General features: G+C 39.0%; 14 non-coding genes across 14 annotated transcripts; 7 read left to right on the top strand and 7 right to left on the bottom strand.

Moving 5' to 3' along the window:
* Positions 1-532: 532 nt before the first annotated feature.
* trnaf-gaa (transfer RNA phenylalanine (anticodon GAA)) lies at positions 533-605 on the top strand. Its single transcript has one exon. It is a non-coding gene; the product is annotated as a tRNA-Phe (tRNA).
* A 136-nt stretch (positions 606-741) lies between these two features.
* trnan-guu (transfer RNA asparagine (anticodon GUU)) lies at positions 742-816 on the bottom strand. The gene has a single exon. It is a non-coding gene; the product is annotated as a tRNA-Asn (tRNA).
* A 2,336-nt stretch (positions 817-3,152) lies between these two features.
* On the bottom strand, positions 3,153-3,226 carry trnav-uac (transfer RNA valine (anticodon UAC)). The gene has a single exon. It is a non-coding gene; the product is annotated as a tRNA-Val (tRNA).
* Positions 3,227-3,368: 142 nt separating this feature from the next.
* LOC131734627 (small nucleolar RNA U3) lies at positions 3,369-3,586 on the top strand. The gene has a single exon (XR_009327062.1). It is a non-coding gene; the product is annotated as a small nucleolar RNA U3 (small nucleolar RNA).
* A 1,543-nt stretch (positions 3,587-5,129) lies between these two features.
* trnan-guu (transfer RNA asparagine (anticodon GUU)) lies at positions 5,130-5,203 on the bottom strand. Its single transcript has one exon. It is a non-coding gene; the product is annotated as a tRNA-Asn (tRNA).
* A 1,614-nt stretch (positions 5,204-6,817) lies between these two features.
* trnaw-cca (transfer RNA tryptophan (anticodon CCA)) lies at positions 6,818-6,889 on the bottom strand. The gene has a single exon. It is a non-coding gene; the product is annotated as a tRNA-Trp (tRNA).
* Positions 6,890-7,517: 628 nt separating this feature from the next.
* Positions 7,518-7,590, bottom strand: trnav-uac (transfer RNA valine (anticodon UAC)). The gene has a single exon. It is a non-coding gene; the product is annotated as a tRNA-Val (tRNA).
* Positions 7,591-7,729: 139 nt separating this feature from the next.
* Positions 7,730-7,942, top strand: LOC131734625 (small nucleolar RNA U3). The gene has a single exon (XR_009327060.1). It is a non-coding gene; the product is annotated as a small nucleolar RNA U3 (small nucleolar RNA).
* Positions 7,943-9,245: 1,303 nt separating this feature from the next.
* Positions 9,246-9,318, top strand: trnaf-gaa (transfer RNA phenylalanine (anticodon GAA)). The gene has a single exon. It is a non-coding gene; the product is annotated as a tRNA-Phe (tRNA).
* A 134-nt stretch (positions 9,319-9,452) lies between these two features.
* Positions 9,453-9,526, bottom strand: trnan-guu (transfer RNA asparagine (anticodon GUU)). The gene has a single exon. It is a non-coding gene; the product is annotated as a tRNA-Asn (tRNA).
* Positions 9,527-11,976: 2,450 nt separating this feature from the next.
* LOC131734626 (small nucleolar RNA U3) lies at positions 11,977-12,191 on the top strand. Its single transcript, XR_009327061.1, has one exon. It is a non-coding gene; the product is annotated as a small nucleolar RNA U3 (small nucleolar RNA).
* Positions 12,192-12,871: 680 nt separating this feature from the next.
* On the top strand, positions 12,872-12,953 carry trnal-cag (transfer RNA leucine (anticodon CAG)). Its single transcript has one exon. It is a non-coding gene; the product is annotated as a tRNA-Leu (tRNA).
* A 298-nt stretch (positions 12,954-13,251) lies between these two features.
* Positions 13,252-13,325, top strand: trnai-aau (transfer RNA isoleucine (anticodon AAU)). Its single transcript has one exon. It is a non-coding gene; the product is annotated as a tRNA-Ile (tRNA).
* Positions 13,326-13,495: 170 nt separating this feature from the next.
* Positions 13,496-13,577, bottom strand: trnas-aga (transfer RNA serine (anticodon AGA)). The gene has a single exon. It is a non-coding gene; the product is annotated as a tRNA-Ser (tRNA).
* Between the last annotated feature and the right edge of the window lie 291 nt (positions 13,578-13,868).

Genomic DNA, 13,868 nt, shown 5'->3' with positions numbered 1-13,868 from the left:
GATCTATTAGTGGAAGAAGCTTACATCAGAAATGCCCTCGTTTAACATGCTAGGATGATCGACATCGGCATTCTCCAATTGCTGTTTACATGTTATAACACGTTATGAGTACGAATACAAAGTTGGACACTTTCCTTGTAAGTGGGGGTAGGCACAGTTTATTTTCAGATGTAATGTCTTTATTTAAGCTCAATCTAGTCCTGCGTAATGCAAATCATATTACTATATTTTTTTATTAGTCAAGGCCTATGTAAAGTGTTCTTAAATTGTTTTAACATTAGCATTGATCAATTTGATGATCCGCTTTCTTTTCTCCCAATACGGTATGCAAAGTATGCAACTTTTTCTGCCCACTTTGATCATAGGCAGTTTTTATCCCCCCGTTTCGGCTGAAAACCGCATCTGGGTGAAAACTTAAGTGTTTCGAAACGCATTTGTAAAGGCATCGGATTCTATTGTGTTGCCGAGCTGTTGATCGTTTCTCATAATACACAGGTTTACTGGGGTGACAAAAAAACGCAAGTCTTGTCAAGCCGAAATAGCTCAGTTGGGAGAGCGTTAGACTGAAGATCTAAAGGTCCCTGGTTCGATCCCGGGTTTCGGCAAATAGCAAGGACTATTTTTGTTTTGTATTATTTTGAACTGAAAAATAGAGCGGTTTTTTTTGTTCTGTTTAATTGGAAGAAATAACAACGTATCAGAGTGCCATTTTTCTAATGTGATTAAGAAATGCACAAACATCGTCCCCTGGGTGGGCTTGAACCACCAACCTTTCGGTTAACAGCCGAACGCGCTAACCAATTGCGCCACAGAGACAAATCGGCTCAACCGAACCTGAGACCACATCTAAGAAGAAAGCAACACGGCAGAAAAGTCTGTAATCACAATTAAATGTATGCAATGCAAGCAAACTTCAAGCCTTTTATATTTATTCCCATGTATGTAGTCTGCCATTTGCAAATTCAATAAATAAATAAATTAACTAAATAGCACATTTTTCGACGAGAGGTATGTTTTTCAGTTTCTTCAAAAAGTAGTCTCAGCTCGTTGATTCAGTCGCTTTAAAATCCACCTCTGTTCCGATGCATCAGCGCTGTGTGCTGTGGCTTGAGCTTGTTTGACCAAGCAGAAAATGCAAAAAATGCTAAAACCTGTTATTGCATCACATGACAGACTTAAGGTATACTTCAACGTCTTGGCTGTCTCAAGTTAGTTGGTATTGTTAAAGTAACACCTCGTTGTTGCCCAGTCATTGTATCATATTAATGAAGTAGAGCTTGCCCACTTCTCAGCACCGAGCTGACAATGAGTGTTTGTTTTTCGGGCACCTGCTGGCTGCTAGTGATGACCACTCCAATCTTCAGTCAGGGGGTTGTTGAAGGAAGGGGACACATTTTGAGTGTGCATCTCATACTGGTTTAAATCAATAAGCAAATTTCAAATTGATCATTGATAATGTTGAAACTATTTAAGAACTCTTTCAATAGGACTTGACTAATATAAAAAATATAGTAATGTGATTTGCACTACGCAGGACTTGATTGTGCTTAAATAAAGACATTACATCTGAAAATAACTTGTGCTTACCCCCACTTACAAGGAAAGGGTCAAACTTTGTATTCGTTCACATAAACTTGTTAGAAAATGTAAACAGCAGTTGGAGAATGCCGAAGTCGATCATCCTAGCATGTTTAACGAGAGCATTTCTCATGTAAGCTACTTCCAGTCATAGATCGTTTATACTGTTCTCAATGGGTCCCGTATCCCAGCCTGAGACCACGATCCAGTGGCCGACGGAGATGTTTTTTCAAAGTAATATGTTATTTGGAATATTAAAAACAATCAAGTTAATTACATGTTTTGTACACACAGTATTTTCCAGTGACTTCAACAAGTAGTCTGTTTACAACAAAAATACAATCTGTGTTAGGAACGCTATTTTAGTCCGATTTAAAAAAGAAATTAAAATGGTATTGAGTGCTGACAAGAGTTTGGTATCAGCTGTTGATTTCATTGAAACAATCTTTATAGTAAAATGAACACATTTATTCCTCTGGTCGTGTATTGTCTCGCTGACTGCTATCCACCTGGAAGTCACCTAAAGGATAAGGGCACTGGCCTCCTAAACCAGGGATTATGGTTTCGTCAGTTTTATTTAAAACAGTGTGTGTGTATTTGTTCTTGGTCTGTGATATATGTGGTCTGTGTTTATAGATCTTGGCACGTTGCACCAAGTAGTCGTGGCCAAGTGGTTAAGGTGATGGGCTTGAACTCTGTTGGCGTTGTGTCCCTTTTTATGTCTTCGTTGTTAATTCTTAAATGCCTGTTCAGCTTAAAGGTATCAATTATTACTTGCTGTACATTAAATTCTTCCAAACTAGTATTTGCAAAACACATTACAAAATGAAAATGGTGTGGAATAGAAAACAAAGAAGGCTTTGACCTCGACGTGATTTGAACACGCAACCTTCTGATCTGGAGTCAGGACGCTCTACCGTTGCGCCCACGAATTCCTGCCGTAGTGCATGCTTGTTATGCAATGCTAGAGTGCACAGCAAGCATGCCAAAGGCATGCTAAGTCCGATGCTGATACTTGGAAAAACACTCGGTATCACCAGGGGTCATGGGAAACAGCCGACTCAATAATTTGTTCGTAGTCAGCAGGGCTATGAAGTTGTCGGAAGTGTGTTTTGATTCTCAGCTTAAAAGTAAAGAAAAACATAAAACAAAGCGATTTGCTTTTATAATGTTTATTATTTGAAACGTGGGCATAAACACAGTTGTACTGGCTGGGAATCGTCTCGGGTCAATTACTTGGAAAGCAGCTATGCTGACCAATATATCACCAACGAGGGAAAGCTGGCAGTACTGAGTGACACAGATGACGGATTTTCTCAGCGCGTCTCCTCTGAATGCGCACTGGCACAAAGGGGCTTTGATCATCTAATGACGTGGACAGAATGCAATAATGTATTGGGTTAATTTACCAACAAAAAGAAAACATAAATAAAAAGTGTATGTATTTTTTTGTGAATAAAACTATCTTGCTTCTACGATGGGACCGGAGACCTTACATCCGCAATCTAATGATCGGCCAAACCCAGAACTACCTTGTCTTGACCAGGGAGTCATATTGTAAAAACAAACTGAAGTGGTTCCACTGGGGATCGAACCAAGGACCCTTCTGCGTGTAAAGCAGACGTGATAACCACTACACTATGGAACCTTGTCAGAAAGTGAGTTTTGTGTTTGAAACGCATTGGCAAATTAATTAACATTACTATGAACAAGTAATATTCTAGAAAGGAAACCGAATCAGACACCATCATGCCGGGAGTAGGGAAGTTGTTTTTACCCACATATTTGTTAAGACTATACTTTCAGGGATCATTTCTATAGTTTGTTTCTAGTGAAATGCGTTTCTAGTGTCTGGTCTCGCTAACCATAACGAGGGAGTTACAGTGTTTTTCTTGTGAGCGCGAAGCGGGGACTTGAATGCTATTTCACTGTAGCTGTTCTTGATCATTGATGAACATTCCCGCTCTCTTTTGGGATCGAGCCCCAAGTTGGGACGTCCTTTTTAAATACAAAATGTAGATGTTTTCTTCGAGGCAACAGAGCAATATCTGATTCTGTTCACACTGTATACAGTATTGCAACAAAAATTACTTTTTTGGTCGTTGTCATATAGCAATTGCTATTGTAAAATGCGTGCATCGTTTATAGTTATAACGATATTGAAATAAATAGTCTTACTTTTTGTGGGTTGGCTTCAAACCGTTTTCTGTTTTAACACATGTCATTACATCATTCATGGAGCAACAGTTGGTATGTGCGTAATAAACCCGATCGGGCTTTGATATGACAAACCCTAGGGCTGTGCTGAAATAAATAATGCGGTTTTCTGCTGTAATGAAACGCAGTTTGTCAGGATGGTCGAGTGGTCTACAGCGCTAGACTTAAGGACTCTGTCTTTCCAAAGATTTCTGTGTTTCTGGTCCTCCCAAGTGGAGGTGTCGGTTCAAATCCTCCTCTGACAGTTCAATTTTATTTATTCTTAAAAGGAATAAATGTGTTCATTTTACTATAAAAGATTGTTTCAAGGAAATCAACAGCTGATACCAAACTCTTGTCAGAACGCAATACCATTTTAATTTCCATTTTAATTCAGACTAAAATAGCGTTCCTAACACAGATTGCATTTGGTTGTAAACAGACTACTCGTTGAAGTCAATGAAAAAATATTTTGTCCAAAACATGTATTTAACTTGTTTTAATATTAAAAAATAATAATATTAAATTGAATAACATCTCCGTCGGCCCACTGGATCGAGGTCTCAGGCTGGGATGCGGACCTTTGAGAACAGTATAAACGATCTATTAGTGGAAGAAGCTTACATCAGAAAATGCCCTCGTTTAACATGCTAGGATGATCGACCTCGGCATTCTCCAATTGCTGTTTACATGTTATAACACGTTATGAGTACGAATACAAAGTTGGACACTTTCCTTGTAAGTGGGGGTAAGCACAATTTATTTTCAGATGTAATGTCTTTATTTAAGCTCAATCTAGTCCTGCGTAATGCAAATCACATTACTATATTTTTTTATATTAGTCAAGGCCTATGTAAAAGTGTTTCTTAAATTGTTTTTAACATTAGCATTGATCAATTTGATGATCCGCTTTTCTTTTTCTCCCAATACGGTATGCAAAGTATGCAACTTTTCTGCCCACTTTGATCATAGGCAGTTTTTATCCCCCCGTTTTCGGCTGAAAACCGCATCTGGGTGAAAACTTAAGTGTTTCGAAACGCATTTGTAAAGGCATCGGATTCCTATTGTGTTGCCGAGCTGTTGATCGTTTCTCATAATACACAGGTTTACTGGGGTGACAAAAAAACGCAAGTCTTGTCAAGCCGAAAATAGCTCAGTTGGGAGAGCGTTAGACTGAAGATCTAAAGGTCCCCTGGTTTCGATCCCCGGGTTTTCGGCAAATAGTAAGTCTATTTTTTGTTTTGTATTATTTTTGAACTGAAAAATAGAGCGGTTTTTTTTGTTCTGTTTAATTGGAAGAAATAAAAACGTATCAGAGTGCCATTTTCTAATGTGATTAAGAAATGCAAAAACATCGTCCCTGGGTGGGCTTGAACCACCAACCTTTCGGTTAACAGCCGAACGCGCTAACCAATTGCGCCACACAGACAAATCGGCTCAACCGAACCTGAGACCACATCTAAGAAGAAAGCAACACGGCAGAAAAGTCTGTAATCACAATTAAATGTATGCAACCCAATGCAAGCAAACTTCAAGCCTTTTATATTTATTCCCATGTATGTAGTCTGCCATTTGCAAATTCAATAAATAAATAAATTAACTAAATAGCACATTTTTCGACGAGAGGTATGTTTTCAGTTTCTTCAAAAAGTAGTCTCAGCTCGTTGATTCAGTCGCTTTAAAATCCACCTCTGTTCCGATGCATCAGCGCTGTGTGCTGTGGCTTGAGCTTGTTTGACGAAGCAGGAAATGCAAAAATGCTAAAACCTGTTATTGCATCACATGACAGACTTAAGGTATACTTCAACGTCTTGGCTGTCTCAAGTTAGTTGGTATTGTTAATGTAACACCTCGTTGTTGCCCAGTCATTGTATCATATTAATGAAGTAGAGCTTGCCACTTCTCAGCACCGAGCTGACAATGAGTGTTGTTTTCGGGCACCTGCTGGCTGCTAGTGATGACCACTCCAATCTTCAGTCAGGGGGTTGTTGAAGGAAGGGGACACATTTTGAGTGTGCATCTCATACTGGTTTAAATCAATAAGCAAATTTCAAATTGATCATTGATAATGTTGAAACTATTTAAGAACTCTTTCAATAGGACTTGACTAATATAACAAATATAGTAATGTGATTTGCACTACGCAGGACTTGATTGTGCTTAAATAAAGACATAACATCTGAAAATAACTTGTGCTTACCCCCACTTACAAGGAAAGGGTCAAACTTTGTATTCGTTCTCATAACGTGTTAGAAAATGTAAACAGCAGTTGGAGAATGCCGAAGTCGATCATCCTAGCATGTTTAACGAGAGCATTTCTCATGTAAGCTACTTCCAGTCATAGATCGTTTATACTGTTCTCAATGGTCCGTATCCCAGCCTGAGACCACGATCCAGTGGCCGACGGAGATGATTTTCAAAGTAATATGTTACTTGGAATATTAAAACAATCAAGTTAATTACATGTTTGTACACACAGTATTTTCCAGTGACTTCAACAAGTAGTCTGTTTACAACAAAAATACAATCTGTGTTAGGAACGCTATTTTAGTCCGATTTAAAAAATAAATTAAAATGGTATTGAGTGCTGACAAGAGTTTGGTATCAGCTGTTGATTTCATTGAAACAATCTTTATAGTAAAATGAACACATTTATTCCTCTGGTCGTGTATTGTCTCGCTGACTGCTATCCACCTGGAAGTCACCTAAAGGATAAGGCACTGGCCTCCTAAACCAGGGATTATGGTTTCGTCAGTTTTATTTTAAAACAGTGTGTGTGTATTTGTTCTTGGTCTGTGATATATGTGGTCTGTGTTTATAGATCTTGGCACGTTGCACCAAGTAGTCGTGGCCAAGTGGTTAAGGTGATGGGCTTGAACTCTGTTGGCGTTGTGTCCCTTTTTATGTCTTCGTTGTTAATTCTTAAATGCCTGTTCAGCTTAAAGGTATCAATTATTACTTGCTGTACATTAAATTCGTCCAAACTAGTATTTGCAAACACATTACAAAATTAAATGGTGTGGAATAGAAACAAAGAAGGCTTTGACCTCGACGTGATTTGAACACGCAACCTTCTGATCTGGAGTCAGACGCGCTACCGTTGCGCCACGAATTCCTGCCGTAGTGCATGCTTGTTATGCAATGCTAGAGTGCACAGCAAGCATGCCAAAGGCATGCTAAGTCCGATGCTGATACTTGGAAAACACTCGGTATCACCAGGGTCATGGGAAACAGCCGACTCAATATTTGTTCGTAGTCTGCAGGGCTATGAAGTTGTCGGAAGTGTGTTTGATTCTCAGCTTAAAAGTAAAGAAAACATAAAACAAAGCGATTTGTTTTTATAATGTTTATTATTTGAAACGTGGGCATAAACACAGTTGTACTGGCTGGGAATCGTCTCGGGTCAATTACTTGGAAAGCAGCTATGCTGACCAATATATCACCAACGAGGGAAAGCTGGCAGTACTGAGTGACACAGATGACGGATTTTCTCAGCGCGTCTCCTCTGAATGCGCACTGGCACAAAGGGGCTTTGATCATCTAATGACGTGACAGAATGCAATAATGTATTGGGTTAATTTACCAACAAAAGAAACATAAATAAAAGTGTATGTATTTTTTGTGAATAAACTATCTTGCTTCTACGATGGGACCGGAGACCTTACATCCGCAATCTAATGATCGGCCAAACCCAGAACTACCTTGTCTTGACCAGGGAGTCATATTGTAAAAACAAACTGAAGTGGTTCCACTGGGGATCGAACCCAGGACCTTCTGCGTGTAAAGCAGACGTGATAACCACTACACTATGGAACCTTGTCAGAAAGTGAGTTTTGTGTTTGAAACGCATTGGCAATTATTAACATTACTATGAACAAGTAATATTCTAGAAAGGAAACCGAATCAGACACCATCATGCCGGGAGTAGGGAATTTGTTTTACCCACATATTTGTTAAGACTATACTTTCAGGGATCATTTCTATAGTTTGTTTCTAGTGAAATGCGTTTCTAGTGTCTGGTCTCGCTAACCATAACGAGGAGTTACAGTGTTTTCTTCTGAGCGCGAAGCGGGACTTGAATGCTATTTCACTTTAGCTGTTCTTGATCATTGATGAACATTCCGCTCTCTTTTGGGATCGAGCCCCAAGTTGGACGTCCTTTTTAAATACAAAATGTAGATGTTTCTTCGAGGCAACAGAGCAATATCTGATTCTGTTCACACTGTATACAGTATTGCAACAAAATTACTTTTTGGTCGTTGTCATATAGCAATTGCTATTGTAAAATGCGTGCATCGTTTATAGTTATAACGATATTGAAATAAATACTCTTACTTTTGTGGGTTGGCTTCAAACCGTTTCTGTTTTAACACTTGTCATTACATCATTCATGGAGCAACAGTTGGTATGTGCGTAATAAACCCGATCGGGCCTTGATATGACAACCCTAGGCTGTGCTGAAATAAATAATGCGGTTTTCTGCTGTAATGAACGCAGTTTGTCAGGATGGTCGAGTGGTCTACAGCGCTAGACTTAAGGACTCTGTCTTTCCAAAGAATTCTGTGTTCTGGTCTCCAAGTGGAGGTGTCGGTTCAAATCCTCCTCTGACAGTTCAATTTTATTTATTCTTAAAAGGAATAAATGTGTTCATTTTACTATAAAAGATTGTTTCAAGGAAATCAACAGCTGATACCAAACTCTTGTCAGAACGCAATACCATTTTAATTTCCATTTTAATTCAGACTAAAATAGCGTTCCTAACACAGATTGCATTTGGTTGTAAACAGACTACTCGTTGAAGTCAATGAAAAATATTTTGTCCAAACATGTATTTAACTTGTTTTAATATTAAAAATAATATATTAAATTGAATAACATCTCCGTCGGCCACTGGATCGAGGTCTCAGGCTGGGATGCGGACCTTTGAGAACAGTATAAACGATCTATTAGTGGAAGAAGCTTACATCAGAAATGCCCTCGTTTAACATGCTAGGATGATCGACATCGGCATTCTCCAATTGCTGTGTACATGTTATAACACGTTATGAGTACGAATACAAAGTTGGACACTTTCCTTGTAAGTGGGGGTAGGGCACAGTTTTATTTTCAGATGTAATGTCTTTATTTAAGCTCAATCTAGTCCTGCGTAATGCAAATCATATTACTATATTTTTATATTAGTCAAGGCCTATGTAAAGTGTTCTTAAATTGTTTTAACATTAGCATTGATCAATTTGATGATCCGCTTTCTTTTCTCCCAATACGGTATGCAAAGTATGCAACTTTTCTGCCCACTTTGATCATAGGCAGTTTTATCCCCCCGTTTCGGCTGAAAACCGCATCTGGGTGAAAACTTAAGTGTTTCGAAACGCATTTGTAAAGGCATCGGATTCTATTGTGTTGCCGAGCTGTTGATCGTTTCTCATAATACACAGGTTTACTGGGGTGACAAAAAACGCAAGTCTTGTCAAGCCGAAATAGCTCAGTTGGGAGAGCGTTAGACTGAAGATCTAAAGGTCCCTGGTTCGATCCCGGGTTTCGGCAAATAGCAAGACTATTTTTGTTTTGTATTATTTTGAACTGAAAAATAGAGCGGTTTTTTTGTTCTGTTTAATTGGAAGAAATAACAACGTAATCAGAGTGCCATTTTCTAATGTGATTAAGAAATGCACAAACATCGTCCCTGGGTGGGCTTGAACCACCAACCTTTCGGTTAACAGCCGAACGCGCTAACCAATTGCGCCACAGAGACAAATCGGCTCAACCGAACCTGAGACCACATCTAAGAAGAAAGCAACACGGCAGAAAAGTCTGTAATCACAATTAAATGTATGCAATGCAAGCAAACTTCAAGCCTTTTATATTTATTCCCATGTATGTAGTCTGCCATTTGCAAATTCAATAAATAAATAAATTAACTAAATAGCACATTTTTCGACGAGAGGTATGTTTTCAGTTTCTTCAAAAAGTAGTCTCAGCTCGTTGATTCAGTCGCTTTAAAATCCACCTCTGTTCCGATGCATCAGCGCTGTGTGCTGTGGCTTGAGCTTGTTTGACCAAGCAGAAAATGCAAAAATGCTAAAACCTGTTATTGCATCACATGACAGACTTAAGGTATACTTCAACGTCTTGGCTGTCTCAAGTTAGTTGGTATTGTTAAAGTAACACCTCGTTGTTGCCCAGTCATTGTATCATATTAATGAAGTAGAGCTTGCCACTTCTCAGCACCGAGCTGACAATGAGTGTTGTTTTCGGGCACCTGCTGGCTGCTAGTGATGACCACTCCAATCTTCAGTCAGGGGGTTGTTGAAGGAAGGGGACACATTTTGAGTGTGCATCTCATACTGGTTTAAATCAATAAGCAAATTTCAAATTGATCATTGATAATGTTGAAACTATTTAAGAACTCTTTCAATAGGACTTGACTAATATAAAAAATATAGTAATGTGATTTGCACTACGCAGGACTTGATTGTGCTTAAATAAAGACATTACATCTGAAAATAACTTGTGCTTACCCCCACTTACAAGGAAAGGGTCAAACTTTGTATTCGTTCACATAACTTGTTAGAAAATGTAAACAGCAGTTGGAGAATGCCGAAGTCGATCATCCTAGCATGTTTAAACGAGAGCATTTCTCATGTAAGCTACTTCCAGTCATAGATCGTTTATACTGTTCTCAATGGTCCGTATCCCAGCCTGAGACCACGATCCAGTGGCCGACGGAGATGTTTTTCAAAGTAATATGTTATTTGGAATATTAAAACAATCAAGTTAAATACATGTTTGGACACACAGTATTTTTCAGTGACTTCAACAAGTAGTCTGTTTACAACAGAAAATACAATCGTGTTAGGAACGCTATTTTAGTCCGATTTAAAAAAGAAATTAAAATGGTATTGAGTGCTGACAAGAGTTTGGTATCAGCTGTTGATTTCATTGAAACAATCTTTATAGTAAAATCAACAAATTTATTCCTCTGGTCGTGTATTGTCTCGCTGACTGCTATCCATCTGGAAGTCACCTAAAGGATAAGGCACTGGCCTCCTTAACCAGGGATTATGGTTTCGTCAGTTTTATTTAAAACAGTGTGTGTGTATTTGTTCTTGGTCTGTGATATATGTGGTCTGTGTTTATAGATCTTGGCACGTTGCACCAAGTAGTCGTGGCCAAGTGGTTAAGGTGATGGGCTTGAACTCTGTTGGTGTTGTGTCCCTTTTTATGTCTTCGTTGTTAATTCTTAAATGCCTGTTCATCTTAAAGGTATCAATTATTACTTGCTGTACATTAAATTCTTCCAAACTAGTATTTGCAAACACATCACAAAATTAAATGGTGTGGAATAGAAACAAAGGCTTTGACGTCGACGTGATTGGAACACGCAACCTTCTGATCTGGAGTCAGACGCGCTACCGTTGCGCCACGAATTCCTGCCGTAGTGTATGCTTGTTATGCAATGCTAGAGTGCACAGCAAGCATGCCAAACGCATGCTAATTCCGATGCTGATACTAGGAAAACACTCGGTATCACCAGGGTCAAGGGAAACAGCCGACTCAATATTTGTTCGTAGTCAGCAGGGCTATGAAGTTGTCGGAAGTGTGTTTGATTCTCAGCTTAAAAGTAAAGAAAACATAAAACAAAGCGATTTGTTTTTATAATGTTTATTATTTGAAACGTGGGCATAAACACAGTTGTACTGGCTGGGAATCGTCTCGGGTCAATTACTTGGAAAGCAGCTATGCTGACCAATATATCACCAACGAGGGAAAGCTGGCAGTACTGAGTGACACAGATGACGGATTTTCTCAGCGCGTCTCCTCTGAATGCGCACTGGCACAAAGGGGCTTTGATCATCTAATGACATGAAATACATGAAAGTCACCGCAAGCCTGCACCTCACCACATCCTTCACACTGTTAAACTGCCTCATTATGACCAGGCCTCTAATTATGCCTTTCCAATACTTTGAATGTGTTATTGTTCAGTTTAACATGAGAACAACTTGGTAGAACAATCATAATGTCCGCAGGACTTATTTTCCTCGGGTTTCCTTGGCTAATAACGCCAAGGTCGCGGGTTCGATCCCCATACGGGCCACGGCTTTTCTTCTTTAAAGAAACCACAGCATTTGTAATGGTGCCAAAATGAACATTCTTTAACAAAATGAACTGAAGCAATATGAAGTACAACCAGTAATATTTCAGACTTTTTTTTAATAAACTTTATATATAATGCTAGCGAAATGCGTTTTTAAAGTGTTTGGACTCGCTATCCACGAGGAAGAGTGAGAGTGTTCGTTTTTTAGCGTGAAGGAGACAGCGAGTGTTTGTTTTTTTTTGGCCAACTGCTCCCTGTTATTGATGACCGCTCCAGTGTTCCTTAGGGGGCTGGAGGAAGCGGACACGTTCTGAGTGGGTATCTTACCAAAAGGTACGCAAGACGAACTACAGTTGCAAAGCACTGCTGCTTTTTCGATGATTGATTAAAACTATCAATCTGACTGAAAACACGGATCACATTAATTGTGATCGGTTTTATACCAATAGGCTTACATGACAGGTATTGTGTATAGGCAATGTCATATACATAGAAATGAACACGGACAGTGTTTTTTTAAGGGCTGACTCATTTTAATATTCGAGAGATCTAGGTGTACTAGACAAATATACTGGATTTTTTCCATGTCGTAATTGTGCCGCCTGTGATAATGCGTTTGAAACTAGAGATAATGTGAGATAATGTCTGTTACTGGCGGATAGTTTACAAATGTACTCAATTATGTTACAACTTTTGTGTCTACGAAACATATCTGTAACATTTATGTAATGCCTGTGTGTTTTTTTTCATGAAGTTAATTTGCTAACAGACTGTTCTGATTTGTTTCTAACCGTGAAGCGATCGCTCTGTTTGCCGTATATTTTCTGTCTGTAAGAGGAGTGTCCTTGTGATCCCATATAGAATGCGACGAAACAGGTCGCCCTCCTTAATATAAACAGAAAAAGAATAAGTTCACGCACACACCAGGTGATTTACTGTAGCGTCAGACATTGGAGGTTCAGCAGTGTACTGCAGTGTTGTGCAAAGTTGTCGGTGTAAGTCAGGATGGCCGAGCGGTCTAAGGCGCTGCGTTCAGGTCGCAGTCTCTCTGGAGGCGTGGGTTCGAATCCCACTTCTGACAAATCTTTTTGTTTATTTATTTCTTAAAACGTCCATCGAATGCTTGGTAATTTGATTTGTTTTTCTTGTTAGTATTCAAATCACAAGGTCGTTAAATGAGAGAAAGTCACCGCAAGCCTGCACCTCACCACATCCTTCACACTGTTAAACTGCCTCATTATGACGAGGCCTCTAATTATGCCTTTCCAATACTTTGAATGTGTTATTGTTCAGTTTAACATGAGAACATCTTGGTAGAACAATCATAATGTCCGCAGGACTTATTTTCCTCGGGTTCTAGTATCAAGTTTTGAGTGTGTGGCCGGTTAGCTCAGTTGGTTAGAGCGTGGTGCTAATAACGCCAAGGTCGCGGGTTCGATCCCCGTACGGGCCACGGCTTTTCTTCTTTAAAGAAACCACAGCATTTGTAATGGTGCCAAAATGAACATTCTTTAACAAAATGAACCGAAGCGATATGAAGTACAACCAGTAATATTTCAGACTTCCTGAGCTTTAAACATGTATTAACAATGAGCACATACAATCAATTAAAAACAAAGCTTACGTAGTCGGCAGGATTCGAACCTGCGCGGGGAAACCCCAATGGATTTCTAGTCCATCGCCTTAACCACTCGGCCACGACTACATGCTCGCACGATTATTTGTGAAAATATCCAAAAGAAGTAAACGAAACCCGTAGTAATGCTGTAGATGGCAGTATAGGCTAACTAATGAACCGAAGTCAAATGTCTTTGTTGAAACTGTCAGATTTGTACAATGCAAGCACACGTGGGAAATGTAAATAAAATATAATTTTTGTTAACGTTCATAATAATGAATACATCTTTATTTCAAAATACGTAGCTATTTAACTGATCTTTTCAAGAAACACCCCCATCCACAAAAACAAAGTAGTTATTTAATTGAACTGAAAAAT

This window comes from Acipenser ruthenus, unplaced genomic scaffold (assembly GCF_902713425.1).
Source record: "Acipenser ruthenus unplaced genomic scaffold, fAciRut3.2 maternal haplotype, whole genome shotgun sequence".
NCBI classification, from domain to species: domain Eukaryota; kingdom Metazoa; phylum Chordata; class Actinopteri; order Acipenseriformes; family Acipenseridae; genus Acipenser; species Acipenser ruthenus.
The sequence above is the reverse complement of the archived record's forward strand: the minus strand, read 5'-3'. Positions and strand labels throughout refer to the sequence as shown.